The sequence below is a fragment of the Lissotriton vulgaris genome, chromosome 4_1 (genome assembly GCF_964263255.1).
Source record: "Lissotriton vulgaris chromosome 4_1, aLisVul1.2, whole genome shotgun sequence".
Taxonomy (NCBI): domain Eukaryota; kingdom Metazoa; phylum Chordata; class Amphibia; order Caudata; family Salamandridae; genus Lissotriton; species Lissotriton vulgaris.
In genome coordinates this window covers 1,475,384,125-1,475,403,220 of record NC_141691.1, presented here as the reverse complement: position 1 = coordinate 1,475,403,220, position 19,096 = coordinate 1,475,384,125, and the positions used below count along the sequence as shown (strand labels likewise).

The 19,096-nt window shown below is 45.1% G+C and overlaps 1 protein-coding gene across 1 annotated transcript in view; it reads left to right on the top strand.

Annotated features, from left to right (window-relative positions):
* Positions 1–19,096, top strand: part of PRKDC (protein kinase, DNA-activated, catalytic subunit) — a 2,818,033-nt gene that overhangs the window by 847,237 nt on the left and 1,951,700 nt on the right. The window lies entirely within an intron of this gene.

Sequence of the window (19,096 nt, the reverse complement as noted above, 5' to 3'; positions counted from 1 at the left end):
TGTTGTTTCCTCAATGACATCTTTCTCAATCAGATCGTAAATGATCGCTAACAACGCCTTTTCACATTCGCTAGAGATATTGTATTGGGGGATACGTGGCAACCTAACATTGGCTTTCAACGTTATGACATACAGTGCTATCTCTAAACAACCTACATCATTAGAACCGGTAGCCCAAAGTATATCCGGGAGGGATGACAATTCAGTCGGAATATCTTCCTTTGACAAATACATTGGGGTAATTACTTTCTTACCAAGGGTAAGTTGTACTCCCGAAGGAGAACAGTACAAAGTCGCATATAATCTCTTTAACAAATCCAAACCTAACAAATTTTCGCCACAACCTGTTGTAAGGATGAGGGGTGCTTCTAATTCGCATGGGCCAACAGAAAGGGCCATAGGACTAGAGATCGGGTTTCTAACAGGGAAACCTACTGAAATATTCATTTCGCCAGACAAAGGTGCGCCAGGAAGTTTTGAGTGCATAATAGAACTTTTCGTAGCACCAGTATCCAGCAGGATGGCTCTGACACTCCTGATGTAATCACCTCGACATAAGGTCCATTCTGATCTACTGGAACTGAAACAACTCCCTCTCTTTGTCCATGGCTGTCCTAGCAATTATTACCCTCATTCTCGTTTTCTGCGTAATAGTCATCAGCATAGTACTGAGCTGATCTAGAAGACGCATTATTTTGTTGATCAAAGCTATTCATGGAATTCTGAGGTGGGAAGGAAGTGTTATTCTGGGGAAATTTCCACAACCCCTACCCCTAGGAGTCTGTTGAACACCTCTACCTCGTGCACCAGAAGCTCCAGGGGCACCATTCAGACGTTGTGCCAGAGCTGGACAATTATTCTTGAAATGACCCTCTTCTTTGCAATAGGCGCACTGATTCGGGCTGTATGGTAAACGCTGATGGGAAAACTTGTTTCCTTGCGCGTTTCTCGAATACTGCTGTGGTCGTTGATAATTGGGCTGACTAGGTGTGCGAGGCGGATAGGCTTGCTGGAGAAGAGCTTTGGGCTTTAAATCTTTAGTCTTTTTGTCTGCCTTATCTAGCTCGTCCTTGCGCCTATTTTCGTAGTACTGGGCTGTGGCTAAAATCTGTGCTGACGTGGAAACAGCCCAAGCACTCTCTGAATCTTTCAATTTATTACACAGTTCGGGAAGCAAATTATGTACGAATTTGTCCACGAACAATCTTTGGCCACCCTCGGTAGCCATATCCTGACGACTATGATCGACGAAAGTCTCTTCAAATCTCGTGAAAAAGTCAGACACATTCTCATCTTTCTTCTGCTTGCACGCAGATAACTTATCCCAATTGACACGCAATTCAGGCATTAAGGTCTTCATGTACGTGATCATTCTACCAGGAAGTTCAGCTATTAAAGGCTCAGGTTTAGAACCACCAATTTGTCTAGCATCCGTAGCAGCAATATTAGCCCAAGAGTCACCTAGTTCTTGATCATGATCTGTATGGCGGATCTTACTCCATAAAGGCTGTGGAACGACGTTCCCAAACAGCATGTCTACATCTGCTAAATTCATTATACATGAGCTGGCAGTCTGTGATAACTCCTTATAATACCCTGCGGGATTTTTACGTGGATCGGGTAATGTCTGCTTGAGTGCTAGCACTTCAGATCTTTTCCAGGGGACATGTACCCATACACGCTGGAAATGCGGTGGAACAGGTGGATGCGCATTCGCATCACCTTCCCTCCAAACTGGAGGAACCTCTCTCATGGGGTACTGTCGTGCCTTTTTCCTACCTGACAAATCATCCTCATACAGTGATCTAGACACATTTCCCTTACTCCTATAGGATAATAACAGATCTATTGCTTTTTCAACATCGGCACCTACAATCATGCCTTCATAGAATTTGAAACACATACGAAATAATTCCTGCATTTTGCGTTTGGGATCATTTTGTTTCCAAATCTTTGCAAAGATATACACACAGCTCTTCGAATACATATCTCTGAGTGGGTGCATCCCATTGTCGGAAGACTTCCATAACAGACTGAACATCATATCTAACAGTGTCAGTAACCCATTTGCGTGCTAACTCATTTAGTACTTCTCTTTCCTCATAATCAGGCAGTTGACTACGCAACTGTCTACGTCCTGTTTTAGGGGTCGTTTTAGGCGACCCAAAGAAAGGTGAGAACAGACCAGTGACAGTACTTGCCACTCTCTGTCGAACGGAAGGAGAAGCTAGCGGAGAGGCAGATGCGCCAGAAAAGACAGGCTGATGTAAAGAGGAAGTCGAAGCAACAGCAGAAGAAGTCGAGGCAGTGGCAGAAGTAGTATCAGGATAAATAGTTGGAGCAGTAGGCAAGGTTGTAGAAGAAGTAGACGGAGTATGTAGCAAAGGCGGCGGCCCTTGAGAAGGCTGCGCCAGAGAAGTAGGAACCAGCTGAAGAGGAGCTGGTGCTTGTGCAAGAGCTGCTTTTCGTGCGCCAGGGCGCGGTATAACGAAACACTTCGGTGGTCCAGTAATACTCGATGTATATGGGGGTGGTGAATTCAATAAATGGGACATTAATGGATCTTTCTCGGATGTTCCCTTTGAATCTTGTCCTTCATGGGGCAACATCGGGTAACATTTATCTACTGCTAGTTTCTTACTTCTGAGCATTTGTTAATTTTCCTGCTCTTCCTCATTATCCCTGTATGCGATGGCGGCTTGCACCATCGACATACCTCTTTTATTCTTCTTAGCTAATTTTATTTCTTTCTGTTTGGCTTCTTTGCGCCATAAGCGAAAAGAGTCAAACATCGCCGGCCGGGCTTTCTTCTTAAACAGTTTGACCTCGAGGTTATCTAAAACTTCTGAATCAAAACTACCATATTGGGGCCATTTTAAGACACCATCCTTGCGGGTGTATTTTATCCATACCTCATTATATGTGATAGGGCCTACTCCGTGCTTGATATATAATTCATATGTTAGAGTTCCAATCGGAGGAACCGGACACGAATCCTCTAATCGGGAGTCCTTACTACAACCAAGACAAAACAAGTTTCCAAGTCTGCTAAGACCAGGCATCTTTGCTCACTAGTCTAGCTTCAAACTTCAAGGGATTATCTACCTAAGATTTGTTCGTGAATACACGAATCCCTCGGTTTTGGCGCTTGCAAGTTCCAAACAAAGTGTACCTCAAGGATACCAAAGACTAAGAACCAAACTAAGGACTAGGAGACGCTCCACTTATACTTAACTGAAGTATTGAAGATCGGTGACGTCACTAGAAGACTCGTCTATCGTTTCGCTCTACCAAGGATCACTGGGTCCAAAACAGGGCGATAGTCAGGGCAGCAGTCCTTCGTAGCCGTCGGGACGCGGGGAACCTCGCAGCAAAGACCTTCGGAACCACGTCGACATACAGGGGTCGCTGAAGTGGCTGGCCGTCCTCTGGAATTTTCACACGAAGCTCCTCACGAACATCTGGCTTGGACTGTCACCGCTTGATACCGCCCCGAGTTGGGCGCCAACTGAGGTGCCGGGTTTTTAGGAACCCGGTGGTGCCAGGGGATAACACCCGAAGACCTCTGAGTTCTCCCTGTTCCGGACCACAGAAACCAAGAGTCTTCTAGGTGAAGTCAGAGATCGAGTTTTATTGGCTGCAACCAAGTAACATGTGTCCTAGAAGTACGACAGCACGGGCCGTAAGTTCTCAGGGGACTGTTCGTTTTTACAGAACCAGCCTTCTCCTTTTATATACGATATTACACTTCAGGCAAGAATTCTTGAGTTTATGATATGGTCATAGACATATTTACACAATAAAGCAAAGCGCGAAGTCATGACGGCCAACCCATATTTTAGATGTCCAGTTTGTGATAGATGACCCAGCCCAGCCCGGAATTACAATCAGATATCGATGAAACCCCAATAGAACAGGGCACCTCCTTGTCATAAAACTGGCCATAAACAAGGAACATGGACAGGTGTATGTGTGCAGGAAACATGGTCTGTAGGTGGTGAATGGTTTATGGCATGTTGTGCTTTGATGATATCTTACTCGGCCACTGGGCGAGGAGCTGCCCAAACAGGTTTGGCTGGAGGCGGTAGAGTCAGTTCGGCCAGGTCATGGGGAAGTCAGCTAAGGTGGACGTGTCCTTTCAGATCAAGCTCGACCTTAATCAATTGACTTATGAGGGAAGGCATAAGATGGATGCCGTTCACAAAATGGAGTCCGAGGGTTTGGAACGGAAACCATGATTTAAGGGTGTTGGCATCGCCCAATCATGACGCAAATGCACAGGGATAATGTCCTAATCATTACCGGTCTGCCGATACCAAATTCGTCATGGTACGATGATATTTTGTGACACGAGTGTTGGACCTCGGTACCATATTACAGCAAGGTCTGGAATTTCAGAACCACAGTATAAAAGGTAGGACATGCCCTGGTGTGTGTGGCAGGTCCTAATAGTGAATTACAGACATTTTCGTTTTTCACTATTGCAAGGCTACATATTCCCCAGAGGCAAGAATGGGCAGTTTGATTATTACATCTTACAATCCTAACTGACTCAGGGAACTAGGTAGAAATTAGAGTTCAGTATGCCTGTACTCAGAGTGCAAAAATACATTTTTTAGTGCAGTTGGTTTTAACATTCTGTGTTTGAAAATACCACTTTTAGAAAGTAGGTATTTTCCTTTCTAACCATCCAAGCCTGCCTCTGCTAGGTTGTGTATTCCTTGTCTAGAGTTTAAGTGACAGGGACTGGGGGATTCCAGGAAACAGGGTGAGAGATCTGCATGCAGATTGATGGGAGGAGTGCACCTGGGACCTTAATAGGATTGTGCCTTCCTTCCACAGTGCTGGCTCCACCTCCTGTGGTGCGTCTAATGTCCCTGCCCTGCACTGTGAAAGGAAAGAAGGATACATGTCAACAGAGTGCTCCAGGACTGACCAGAACTGGTTTAGACTAGGCAAAGGCCTCTCTGCCTTCAGAGAACAAAGAGAAACTGTGTATAAAAAAGGGGACCCAGACCACAGAACTTTAGATTACTTTTGGGAAACAAGAAGAAACCTTTGCTGAGGACAGGTACCCGAGAGACTGAGGAGAGACTATCCCTAAGCGTGAGGGATTGGCCTGCAGTGGTTGCCTAACTGCCAAAGAAAGGACTTTGTGCTACTTTTATTCAACTTGTGAAGTATCTCCAAGGGCTTGAGATCGAGCTTGCCTCCTGCTAAAATCTCAGGGACAACAGACTTCAACCACCTGCTCCCCAAGAGTTATTTGGATGTGCCTGCAGTTGTGCTGGGCTTTCTGAGGGACTGCGTGTCGCAAGCAGCTGGAAGTGTGACTCACGAAAAAGAAGCGTGTCGCTGCCGCTGTCTTCGCATCACCGGAGAAGAGGATCAACGTCTCATCAGACGCCACTGCATCAACAGAGAAGTGTATCCCCGCTGCTGAAGCTGTCGCATCATCGCCAAAGCGCCTCGCATCGCCAGAGAAGAGGATCAACGTCGCACCAGACGACGCCGCATCACCGGGAAGCGTGTCGCAGGGCCTGTCACAGCTCAGAAGAATCGTTGAGTCGTCGCACGGCCGTCGGGCGTGCACGCATCGTGTAGCATCGAAGAGAAGACCCCAGTTTTGTTCTTTGCACCGGATCTTCATTGCATCACGGCACTGCTGGTCGCATCGCCACAGAAGCGCAGTAAGAAACAGACGCATCCCTTACGCATCAGTAGGTACCCGACGCAGCACCGTTCTTGTGTGTAAGGAACCGCGTATCAACTTCCTGCAACACTATCGTTGTATAGCGTTACACATCCTAAAGTACATAGAACTCAAATTGTGGCATTTTACATCTTAAGAGAACTAAGCTAATTCTACCATTTTTAAGTACAGTATTGTGGATTTTTGTCGTTTGGGTCTTGTGTTAAGTCTATATAAAAATACTTATTTTTATACTATAACTTGTGTGGTGTCCATCTGTAGTGTTGTCACTGGGTTACTGTATGTGTTCACAAATGCTTTGCACATTGCCCCAAAGATAAGCCTGTCTTCTCGTGCCAAGCTACCAAGGGGGTGAACAGGGGTTATTTTAGGAGTGTACCCCCCTTACCCTGACTAGACGCAAGGGTCCCTATTTGATAAAAAGTACATACCTCTGCCAGCTAGAAACCCCCAAATCTAACAAGAGTTCTTAAAGGTTTACAACATATGTTTCTGCCCAAACCCTTTATGATGCCACAGCAGGACCTGAATTTAGTTCTAACTTTTCTTATTTGAATTTGGCCCGATGCACATTTATCCACTACATCTCTTGACTATGAGAGCAGTCTTTCTGGTCGGGATCATGCCAGCTCGTCACAAGTGAACTTCATGCACTCCCGGTCTAGTCATTCTATGTGACATTCTTTCCTAGCAAGCTGGTGTTGATAAATCAAGCTGCATTCCTGCTGACATTGCTAACATCTGTCTGTCTGGCAAGCCATCACTCTTCTGACTTTCTTTGATCTACCTCACTCGTTTGAAAGAGTAGATAGTCCATTGTTTAGAAGCCTGTTTCTTCACTTTATATCAAGGACCATCGGTTGGACGATCAACTCTTTGTAAGCTTCTCCAGAGGAAAGAAGACCAAGGCCTTGCAGAAAAGAACCATCTCTAGGTGGATAATCCTTTGCATAAAAACCTACCACACGCTAGCTAAGAACCAGCTGCCTGAAGGATTGAGGACTCATTTCACTCGATCAAAGGCTGCTATTACTGGACTACCACGGAGAGTGACTGTCCTGGATATTTTTCAGGCTGCTACTTTGGCATCAGTTTACACGTTCATGTGACACTATGGCAGCAACATGGGGCGAATTGGGGTCTTGGACCCTTTGCCTTTGTCCCTGTGCCTCTGAAACTGGCTCAGCATCAGGACAGCTCTCTGATCGCCAACCAGCTGGCAGGATCTTTGAATGTCGAGACGGACGAACTAAGGCCTTGCTGATCACAAGTGTCAGTTTCACCTGGAGGTGGCACTGAGCGTTCTTTTTCAATGAGGAGAGCGCAGTCTCAACACATTTAAACTCTGGTGTTCCCAATAAGGCTCTCTCACTGAGACGCATTCAGCCTAGTGTAGAGCTGGGGACTCCTGTATGACTTCCTGCTGCTGTCTTTCATGCCCTGAATTCAGAAGATCATCAGTAATGTCCGGGCTCAAATCATCATAGTGATTTGGTCAATCATCTTCGATCCTGTTTGACCTTTTAGTTTGAACTATTCCACAGACAGAGGTACTGCATCGGTATGTATTCACAAGATGAGGAATCTGCGGTTTGAGGTATCCATCAGAAGAACAAGCTACTTACCTTAAGAAATGCTCGTCTGGTGGATAATTTATCTAACTGCAGATTCCTGAACGCTCCACCACCTCTGCATCCTGTGGAATTGTCTCTTTTCCATCCAAAAAGGAACCAACCTAGGAATCTGAACAGTGTTCCTTGTTCAACTGTACAGACAGTCAAGAAAGAAACTGACATCAGTGCACAAGTGTTGCACTTATATTTGTCTCTAATGTCACTTTCGGGTGGGAAAAACCAGACACAGTCGCACTATGCTACCTACTGGTGTGTGGGGGCACTGCTAAGAAAAATCTCTGGGACGAGTCTGGTACCCTGGGTGAGCAGTCTGCAGTTATATAGAGTGTCCACTAGAACGAGCATTACCAAAGGTCACTAATTTGTTCTTCAGGACAATGTGCAGATCTTAATGGCACTAGACTGGCTGCCGACAGTGTAGTACTCAGACTTGTTCTGATAGGCCTCGTGCACCCCTTCTTCCAATTCTGCTGAGTGCAGGCCTCCTCTCGAAGTGGGAGGGCAGGTTCTCAATCTGAACCATCATCTTCATGCCTGGAGATTAAGAGGGGCAATCTAAGCTCTTTTTGACTTTCCGTTTAAGCTGGCAACATAATTTTGTCAGCTCAACAGCCCTCTAGCAAGTCTCTCTTTTCTCATTTACAGCTCAATTGAAGTTGAGTTTCTCAAGGTGCATTTTTCTGATGTGTTGCACTTTGCTTGCTCTCTTGCATGAGAAGGCTTTTCTGTGGGCACTGTTAACAATTAATTATCTATCCTTTTGGTCTTCCTCAGTTTACCAGATGAGCCTTCATTATTCTCCTGTTATGAGATTTCTGAATAGGTGGGTCCCATTTTGTTCTCTTTCTCTATTTATTATGCCACTGTGGGACCTTAATTTGATGCTCACTTTCCTGGTGTAGTCCATGCAAAGCTGACCCATCGAGGCTGCTCACTTTGAAAACTGTCTTTCTGATCACCATTACCTTTGCTCTGCGTGTTAGCAAACTCCAGTCTGTTATGCCTTATTTCATTTATTTTCATTTTACCCAGAGAAGCTGCTCCTGTGGATGAAGACTTACTTGCATCCATAGATAGTCTCTCGGTTTCATGTGAGTTATTGGATCACCCTTTCCATCTCCTCCTCCCACCAAGGAGTAGAAAATGCTGCATTGTGTAAATTCCTGAAGGACCCTCAGCTTTTACATTGATAGGACTCACAAATCTTTGGTCTGTGAAGAATTTTGTCTGAATTGTGCCAGCTCCAAGAAGGGCATGGTAATTCAGAACTGGACAGTTTCCAGCGGGATAATCCTGTGCATCAAAATCTTCATTGTCCTTGTCGAGAAGGACCCCCTTCCGCCTTACCCCGGACCCACCTTGAAGGCATCAAAGCTCATTCCACTATGACAAACGCGTCCTCTTCAAGGCGGTCTCCATAAGTTCCTATGTTAGATAGTTGCTGTGCCGCAAAGTGGTGTTCATTCCACACCTTCATCAGCTGTTACTCTCCTGACTCTAAAGTCCATAGAGGGGGCCATATTTGCAGATGTTGCAGGACCTCTTGCTTTAACCATCTCATCAGAACCACCAGCTGGGAAGCCACTGCTTGAGGATTGATTCAAGAGTTGAGAAATCTGCATATAATATAAATCAGGGGAGAAAGGTTTTTACCTTATGCAATGATCTCTACCTACCGATTCCTCATCGATCCCACTCACCTTCTTGTTCTGAGTAGTTTTGGGACCTTATTAACAGTTGTAAGTTATCATGGAACACTGCAAGTCTGTCATTCTTGTCAACTGCGTCTCCTCCTGTGCACATGTTGGAAAAAGGATGGGGCTCTGATGCCATTGCACAGAGGTGGCAACTTGTATGGTTATGTGTGATGTCAGACCCCAGATTTAACCAGAAGCCAAGACATAGTTGAGGTACTATCTGTAGGTGCAGGAGTGCTATTTCAGGTTTCTGAAACCAACCTGATACCTCATGAGAGTCACAATGTGATGAATCTGCAGGTAGAGTAGCAACCAGAAAAATCTTCACGGAAGGTGCATAACTAGTTCTTTTTGTTTTTATGCATGCCAGTTAAAACAAACCTGTCCAACAAGTATACTGATAAGCATGCAGACACCCCTTTGTTACTATTGTACAAAGGTCAGATTCAACCTTAATGCTGTAGCGCAGCTTTACTGTTGTGAGAAAGGACTGCTTACTCCATCATATATTGAATGTTATTCTCACTTAACAAAGGTGAAATACATTACTCATAAAACCCCTATTTAATGTGATTTTACCTTACCACTTGGTGTTTGTTTCTCATTAACAACCTATGCTTAGAAAAGGAACAAATGCAAGACAGCATGGCATAATCCAGTTTATACCAGGCTCAAGTGCGGGAGTGGGGGCTGTTTTTTTTTAGCAAGCCGCTGATATTCCTTTTCCTCTAAAACTTTTATCAGGGTGCAGCACTGCTCCATTTCTGTGTCATGTCTGTGTTATTCACTTCCACTACGCAGTACACTGTGTTGAAACTTAACGCCTGCTACATTGACCAAACTGTTTGCATCTGTACTACTCCTCTTGGGACTTATTAGGCCATTTTTCGCTCTCATAGGGCAGATATTTCAGAAGGGTCTGTAGCACACACCTCCATAACCCGCCAAAAAATCATTATAAATTGAGCTTTGTGGTGTGCCTTGTACAGCCTGTCTGCACTGATTCCTCTTGTCCAGCAGAACATGCTGTTAAAGGGTCTTTTCTGTGAGGGGATTGTCCATGCAGAACCTACACACTGTGAACTCTCCGTTATGGCACATCTTGTCCCATGGTGATAAACTGTCTATTCTTAATGGGCATCACTCACTCTCTGAGCACAAATAGGGCCCAAGCTAGGAACTCCCTTTCAACACCTGTACACTTTTTGGGTCCCAAAATGTATATACTCAACGTGAAGCCTCTCCCCAAATGCCATTGGCATGTTATTTAAATAATGGTTGCTGGATAATTATTTCATCGTACCATGATCTTGAGTTTGCCATCCTGAAAGGATATAGGGTTTTGTCAGCAGACTGAGTGGGGAAAAGAGAGGTTTTGCAACCATTTCCAAATCAGAATTGGCCTTTTCTTTTGTCACTAATTGTTGCTGCCATTCACGTGCAATTCTGCTGTGTTATGCGTTGTCTCACACAAACCTGTTCCGGTGATCATTTCATCATATCATAAATCTGATGGGTGCTATTTAGGTTCCTTTGTGGAATTTTGCAGCACACCCACACTTTTTTGGACCAATTTGCTAGTTATGGGATAACATATTTGATAGGCAGATGATTCTTCAAATATGAATCACTCTAGGCTAGTTAAAGGCTTTGATAGCTTTTGCTTAAGTTTGTTGGTGCTACCCTTGGCCTGCTCTTTGCTGGCCGTACTTTTATCACCAAGGGGACCTTCCTACAGATAATTTGGTCTGACTACCTTCTGGTTTTGTTTTGCCAAACTGAAGGAAAGTTAAAATCCAGGGTGTCATCAGTAAACTAATGGATTTAACAGAAGTAAAGGAAGAGGCACTACTTTGAGGCGGTAGCGAAGTGGGAAATGTTAGAGCTCGAATCAAATTAACTGGCTTGTTGATGGAGCCAAGGTCTTCAATTCAGCACTCCTCAAAACAGTGATTGACCTGCTCACGCGCTAATCCTGATATCCATCACATTGGGAGATGGGAAACTAAGCAACAGATGGTTCACTAGGTGTAAATACGGAGGCTTGGGGTCATCCAAGCCAAACTGAAATAGTGAATGAATGGCCTTGACAACACTCTGCTTTCCTAATATAAAGTTGTATGCATAAAATGAAATCATCACAAATTGCCTAGATCGGGAGCTCTATAAGGATAGCAGGACTATGGCCAGCTCTTTGAGCCTTTATATGCCCCCTGCTGACCACTGTTTGCCTTCTGCTCCTTTCGTGGCCACAGAATCGGCTTCCTGCAGCTTCTCCAACTTCCCACCCCTATGGCCAGCAGACTTCTCAGTCCCTGCGATGCCGAGGATGTGGCACTCACAGGCCTCGTGGGTCTGATAACCAGAAGTCAATTCAGTCTGTATACTTTTTCGCCATTACCATTCCTGCCCAGAGTTCTGAAAGAGATCAGTAACCACCAGGCACAAGTCATCCTTTAGGCTCTGGACTGGGCTCGGAGAGTCTGGCATCCCAAGCTGTTGACCATGTCCATCGGTCTTCCAATCAGGCTGCCCCTTCGGGTAGATCATTTATCGCAGCAGCAGGGGAGGGTTATCCACCCCACCCTCCACCTTCATGCTTGGAAATTGAGTGGCAGCAGTTGACAGCTTTTGACCTTGGGCCTGAAATCTGTAATGTTATTTTGACAGCTCGGCATCCCTCCACTCAGACTGTATACGCAGCCATTGTGGCAAGTTTGTGGCATGGTTTACAGACAAACAGGTTGACCCTTTACCTGGACCCCTTTCCCACGTTCTTTGGTTTATCCTTATATTGGCCCAGCAGGGCTCTGCATTGGGTAAGTTGAAGGGTTGTTTTTATCTGCTATCTCAGCCTTTGAGGCTGCCAGATCAGCCCTCTGTTTTCAAGTCCCCTATTTGTAAATAGGTTCCTTAAAGGTCATCAGCACGTTTCCTCCAGCTCTCTTTTTTATGCCTTAGTGGGACATCAATTTGGTTCTTACTTTTCTAATGTGCTTTCCATTTGAGCCACTTAATAAGTGCCCTTTTAGGCTCCTCACCATCAAGATGGCCTTTCTGGTGGCAATTACATCTGCCTGGAAGGTCCGTGAAATGCAGGCGCTGTGATCTCAGCCTCTGTACATCTCTTTCTACCTAGACAAACTGGTCCTTCGGATTTGGGCATCCTTCTTGCCAAAGGTAGTAACCCTGTTCCTTATAGGCCAGTATATCATATTACCTACCTTTTTATGCTCCACCACATCCCTCTAAGGAAGAGGAGAGACTACACGAGCTGGACCCAAAAAGGGCTTTGTCATTCTACCTTGCCCGCACACGACTGTTCCGGGTTGAATGATCAACTGTTTGTGAGTTATGTCAGAGCCAAGAAAAGGAAGCCCGTCCAGAAACAAACCATCTCTCGATGGATTGTGCTCTACATTAAGAACTGCAATGCATTGGCCAGGAAGCAACCCCCTGAGGGTTTGTGTGTTCATTCTACCAGAGCAAAGGCTGCGACCACTGCATTAGCTTTCGGAATTCCTGTCATGGATATCTGTTAGGCTGCAAAGTAGGATTTGCTACACACATCACCAAGCACTACTGCCTGGACAGTCAGGTTTGTCCCGATGGGCATTTTGCCCTTTTCAGTCCTGCAGGATTTTCTAGTATAAACATATTTGCTGACCCTCCTCTGGGAAGGCACTGCTTGGTTATCTGTTCTTAGCTAAGAAATCTACAGCTAGAAGTCTCTATCAGATGAACAAGTCACTTACCTTTGGTGATAATTTATCTGGTAGAGACTCTATCCAGCCGCAGATTCCCTACAAACCCACCCAGCCTCCTTGCTCTTTAAACAGATTTTAGGTATTGGGATGATCCTTTTTCAGGGACCTAGTTTTCACACACCAGTGGTGTGTGTTCTTAGGGGCTCTGCGCTCCTGGCATGGCAAGTCGCAAAAACAATTTGACGTCAGCGCGGTGGGTGGCGCTTATATAGGTAAGGAATCTGTGGCTAGATAAGTCTGTACCAGATAAGTCCTTACCGAAGGAAAGAAACCTGTTCATATAATTAACATATATATAACAACGCTTATAACTTGGCATTCACACACCATATTAATGCCACCACCATCAGTTTCCTTGATATTTTGATTAACATCAAAACAGGGCTTATAGAAACAAGCTTATTCCAGAAACCTACTGCAGGGAATACCCTGCTACATGCCAGTAGTTTCCACCCGAGCCACACCATAACTAGCTTACCTTATGGCGAATTCCTCAGAGTAAAAAGAGCATGCAGTACGACTCTTGCATGCGAGGAAGCTCTTACTTTAACCAAACTCAAACTGTTAGAGAGAGGCTATCAGGAAAAAAATCTAGCTGCTACCCTGCGTAAGGTTGCCTTAATTAAAAGAGAAACCCTGTTGTTACCGAGGGCAGTCAGCAATAATGAAGAAACTTCAAATACTCTGAGTACATGTGAAGTAAAAGAGAAACCTAACAATACATGTAGATTCATTTCAACCAGCAAAACAACAAGGACAAGACCTGGAGCAGGTATTTTTCTGCAGAATTTAATTGGTGATCACCAATAAGTTTGTAAACCCCTCACCCATCTGTTTAGTAGATGACATGCTTCATCATCGGGGCCCAGTTGGATCACCGAGTGCGATCCAGCTGTGCTGCAACGCCTGTCTACAGCGGAGCGGGTTTTTTTGTGTGTATGAGTGAACAGTGCTATGTGAAGTGAGTTTTATGAGTTAAAAAGGCCTATGGGAACTACCCTTTTAAAAGTTTTAATAGAAGGGTCCCATGGCATGAGTAAAAAAGAATATGTTGGATATATCAGAGGATATTATGGCCCTCTATATCCAGAAAAGTGTAGGTCAACTAGTTTCAGCCTTCGTCGTCAATCGGGAGGCTTTCTTCAGGACCAAAAAAGATGCGGGGTCAAAAATAAAGTAGATACCCCAGCAGTGTGTCTATATATCAACGCACACCCTAAAGTGCGTTGTGTGTGTAGTGGGTCAGTATACTTACAGATCACATTCGTAAAGTCTGTAAAGGAAACAGGTGTTGGTTATTTTTATTGTCTTCCTTGTGCATGCTGCATTCGAAGCACAATAAAGCAGGTATTTTCACCGTGATCACTTTGGTCACCTTTAATCACCATAGGCATATCACTGATAAACGTTTTGATTAGCATTGCATTGTTCTGTTTCCTTTATAACTAAGTATGTGTTTCTATATGTGATCGTTTGAGAGTCAGTATGTGTATGTTTGTGTGTATAGCAAGTAAATGGATGTTTGATAGTTTATTTGCATGTGTGAGTATATGTGTAAGTAACTATGGATGACTATCGGTGTGTAACAGGATGTATAGCTGTATGAGTACATATGATGATTGAGTACATGTATGAGTGACTATATAGAACTGTTCGTGAATGAGTGGATGTGGAAGAAGATGTTGGAATAGGTTGTTGTAACTAGTATTGGAATCTCCATTTTCTTGAAAATTTTTGTTTCTATTTTTGAATGTGTGTATCAAAGGTTATATTGGAGTGAGAGGAGGTCTGCCACTTTTACAAGGATGATGTCATCAGTGATGTCATTTGAGAAGTCATCAGTGATGTCATGAGTGATGTCACTGACCATGTCATGAGTGATGTAATATGTGACGTCATCAGCAGTGCATTGCGGTCCCGAGATTTATAGTTAGCAGAACTAACTATAAACGGGGAATTTCAAAGGTTTTGTATGAGGAAAATGACCAGCTAACTATAACTGGTGTGAAACCTATGGTTTTTTCAGTGAATTTCAAAAGTTTTTAAAATGCTAATTCCTAACTATAATGTGTGTGAAACCTATGTTTTTTTCAGTGAATTTGCAAGGTTTTTAAAATGCTAATTCCTAACTATAACATGGCTGAAACCTATGTTTTTTTCAATGAATTTCAAAGGTTTTTTAAATGGTAATTCCGAACTATAACGTAGCTGAAACCTATGTTTTTTTTCAGTGAATTTCAAGGGTTTTGTAAATGATAATTTTTAAATGTTCTAATTGTTGTATTTTTTTTTTTTTTTTTTTTTTTAATTTTTGAAAACCTTTATTGAGACCAGAACACACAGCTATTCAGCCTGACATCCCGGAGGCGAGGCAGCAAGAATAAAGGAGACCAATAGTGTCAAACAATTGAGACATAATCATCAAAGGTTAAATTTTATGATAGAAAGACAACAACAGGCGCCCGCGGGCGCGAAAGTGGCAGTGTATAAAATGTGACGCTGGGTGTCAGGGATGGGTAGGGAATAAGGCAGGAAAACACTAGAGAAAGGCAGATTGCAGGATGGGAAGGAGGGGGGCGGGGGAAGGTATCAGGAGAAAGAATTACATTAAAGCTCAGTTGGCGTCACAGGTCAGGGAGAAACGGTATCATGTTGATCAATTGGTTCAGGCGGTTGACACACATCTCCCCTGTATTCGTTCCATGCTCCCCAAATTTTCGTCCAAGTCCGAGGTTTCCCTCTGGCCACATAGACTGTCTTTTCCCTAAACATACACCAGTCCATGTTGGCCTTCCACTGCACCAATAGAGGGGCTTCAGTCGCACCCCATCTCTGGGCTATGTCCCTCTTCGCCACCATGTTCCCAAGGGTGACCCACCTAGTCTGTGCTACGTTGTGGTCGGACGGCTCCCATACATTCAAGAGGCATCGACGGGCCTCCGCCTGGGAAGCCACGCCAGTAACCTCCGCCATCACTCGGTGAACCCTTCTCCAGTAGGAGGCGATCACCGGGCAGTCCCAGAGGATATGTAGGAAAGTGGCAGGAGCCCCACAGCCCCTGCGGCAGAGACCGTCAGGTGAGAAACCCATACGCATCAATCGGGGCCCTGTCACGTACACCCGGTGCAGGACCTTAAACTGTACGAGGCGAAGACGGGAAGAAATGGCAACCTCCTTAGGAGAGGAAACCGCACTCTGCCAATCCTCGTCGTCCAACTCAAGGCCATCCGCCACCCACTGATCTCTCAAGCCAAGGAGGAGGTCTGTGCGTGTATTAATCAACTTCTTGTACGAGAGGGAAATTGCACTGTCTGGCATATGCCCATCCAGGATCCTATCTTCCAGCGGGGAACTTTCGGGAATGACGCCGTCCGGCAGAGAGGCCGAAAGCAGCGCATGTCTCAGCTGCGCATAACGGAAGAACTCCGTCGCGCCCAGCTGGTACTCAGCTTGTAAATGGGGGAAGGTCTTAATCAAACCCCTAGAGAGCATGTCCTCAACCCTGCTGATGCCAATGAGGTCCCACTTATCAAACCCCTTGGTGTGCCACAGTCCACCCAGGATGTCGGAGTCAAAGAGGGGAGTGAACCTCGTGAGCCTGCCCTGCCATCCCTGCGCCTTGGTAACCGCCTTCCAGGTGCGGACTGCCGTTCGGGTGGGTCCCGTTAACTTGCGGTCAAAGGATTTGGAATATAGGGCACGGTAGTAATTACCGCCGCCCGTCAGCCACCTATCCATGGCGTATCCGGGGTTCACCACTGGGCCGTAGAACCCATGGTTCAGGGCAGCTAGCTGCGACGACCAATAATTGTTATATTTTTTATACTGATTTACTACATTATTATAAATTATTTATTTTTAAATATATTATTTTTTGCATTACATATTTTTGTGTTTAAATCTTTTTATTGCGGCCCCATAAGTGGGGTAATTCTGACAGTGACATAAACACAGCGATAAGCCTACAACCCTGACCGGGCCGGCCGCGTCGTAAGAATTGCACATGTACAGAGTAGGAGCGCATAAGAAAGCAGTTCTTCAAGCATAACAGAATGCCTACAACCCAAAAGGGCCGGCCGCGCATTTCTTCGCTGTTTGCGCTATCCATATGTTCAGCAGTCACTGGCAATGATCGCACAGTCCCACGGGCCAGGTACAACCTAGGAAAAGGAACTGGTGACTTCGTAGGACCAAACTGACCCAAGCAGTAGTGTAACATCAGAGAGAGAATCAGCAGTGAGAAACTGAGAGAGGGAAGAAAGAAAGAGGGAAGATTAGAGGGTGAGCGAAGAGTAGAAATAGCCGGACCCAGGGCGGGAAGGTCAGCACGTTTTATTGCAGGGTAGGTCTATAGTCTCCAGTACATTCACACCACTCTCTCTGGGCACTCTATGGAGGGAGCAAAGCGTCCTCCAGTAGACGCAGGGCTCGCAACCTCAGGGCATATGGCGCGCCTGTTCTATTTTGCATAAGTATTTCACCAGAGGCTGCCATACTTTGCCAAAGCGAGTATCGCGGGCCTGCAGTCTAGCCGTGAGGAGCTCCATTGTTAGAACATGCCAGAGGCGTACAAACCATGCCGCCACTGGCGGCGCCTCCGCTTTCTTCCAGTATAGAGCAATGAGCTGTCTGGCTGTCCCCAGCATTTGGAGCGCCACCATCCAGTCATTGCGGGTGAGCGCCAGAAGCCCAGGTGGCTTGATCCCAAGTAGAATTGTGCTAGTGGCATCAGGCAGAGGAAACCCCAAGACCCCCTTGATATGGCTCAGTACCTCCTTCCAGAAGAAGGTCAGTGATGGGCAGGTCCACCAGATGTGTAAGAAGTCCCCAGTCGCAGACCGACATCGCCAACACACAGGAGAAGAGGCTGGGAACATCCTGTGGAGGCGCTGCGGTGTATAGTACCACTGAGTCATCATTTTGTAGGCGTTTTCTTGCTGCGGGATGCTACGGTAGATCTTGGGTATGTCGTGCCACAGTCGCTGCCATTGAGCTGGTGTAATGTCGGTGCTCGAAAGGGACTGCCATCGGTTCTGGTAGCCATGTGAGGGCGGCGACTGGGGGTGCTGTAGGATATGATAGATTTTCGAAACCAAGCCTTTTGAATCGGTGAAGTAGCGAGCCAATTTCTCGAACGGGGTGAAGGCACGAGTGGTGCAGAGGCCAGGGCATCTGACTTCGGAGCACAGGGTTCACGGTTCGATCCCCGGCTCCGATGGCAGCTCAGCACTATGTGACTCTGGGCAATAGCGCACTTAATTTCCACAACGGCCCCAGCGCCTTGAGACTCGTAAGGGTGAGTAGTTTGCGTTTTACAAATACAGATTTCTTGATTATTTATTTATTTATACCAAAACTTAAATTGATCCTTGAACCACTGGATGGGTCATTCAGGTTTTTCAATGAAACTGGTGTTTGCTGAATGTATTGGGATAGACCTAGAGAATGTTGTTAAAAGGTACAATTTTGCAGTTCAATGTCCAGTACCGTCTTTTTCTTTAATAAAAAAAGTTTTAAAAATTGATTTTTCTTTCACAGGTTTACCACTGGTATAATGGATTGCACTACACCCAGGCCTTTTATTCTGTTGACTTTCATGGAGAGTGATAGATGCAGACTGCATCTCAAAAGTTAATGTGTCTTAAGATTAGAAATATAACAGTTTTTAACACAGCACACTTATAACATAGGTGCAGTTGAATTTGGAGGAAACAGGAGCTCACAGGATACTAATCCTTGATGGTGGAAAATCTTCTCTTCTGCAAAAAAGAATTGCAAGGGAATTGAGATTATGGATGTTATATATAATGTCTTTAGGTTAGCACATAATACAATTCACAAATGGGTTTAGTGGTTTTAGGTTCTTTAGACACATATGGTCCTAGTGGTCGGGGTGAGGAAGGAGCTAATGCCGAAGATAGGACTGGCTTTAGTAATTGCTGTGTGAACGACTGAAAAAGGTGTACAGTGTGGTATGAAGGAATGATACAGCACAGGAAGGTGCTAATAATGTGTTGAATATAGGTGAACCCTGGGTCAATGGTTTGAACCGAGATCTTGAAGGTAAACATTAGGAGAGTAGCTGGAGTAGAAATAGTGCGTTTCAAAGAAAGTAGTGGTCTTGGTACTTTGAAGAAAAAGAACTGCCCATTGAGGTATACCAATAGGCAGCGACTCACATGAGCCCAGGTGTCGGTGTACAAACCTCTTATTGGATCACATAGGTTTTTTCTTCTACGGTTTCTTTTCATGTGTTTTCTATGTATATAACTGTTTTTCTATTCT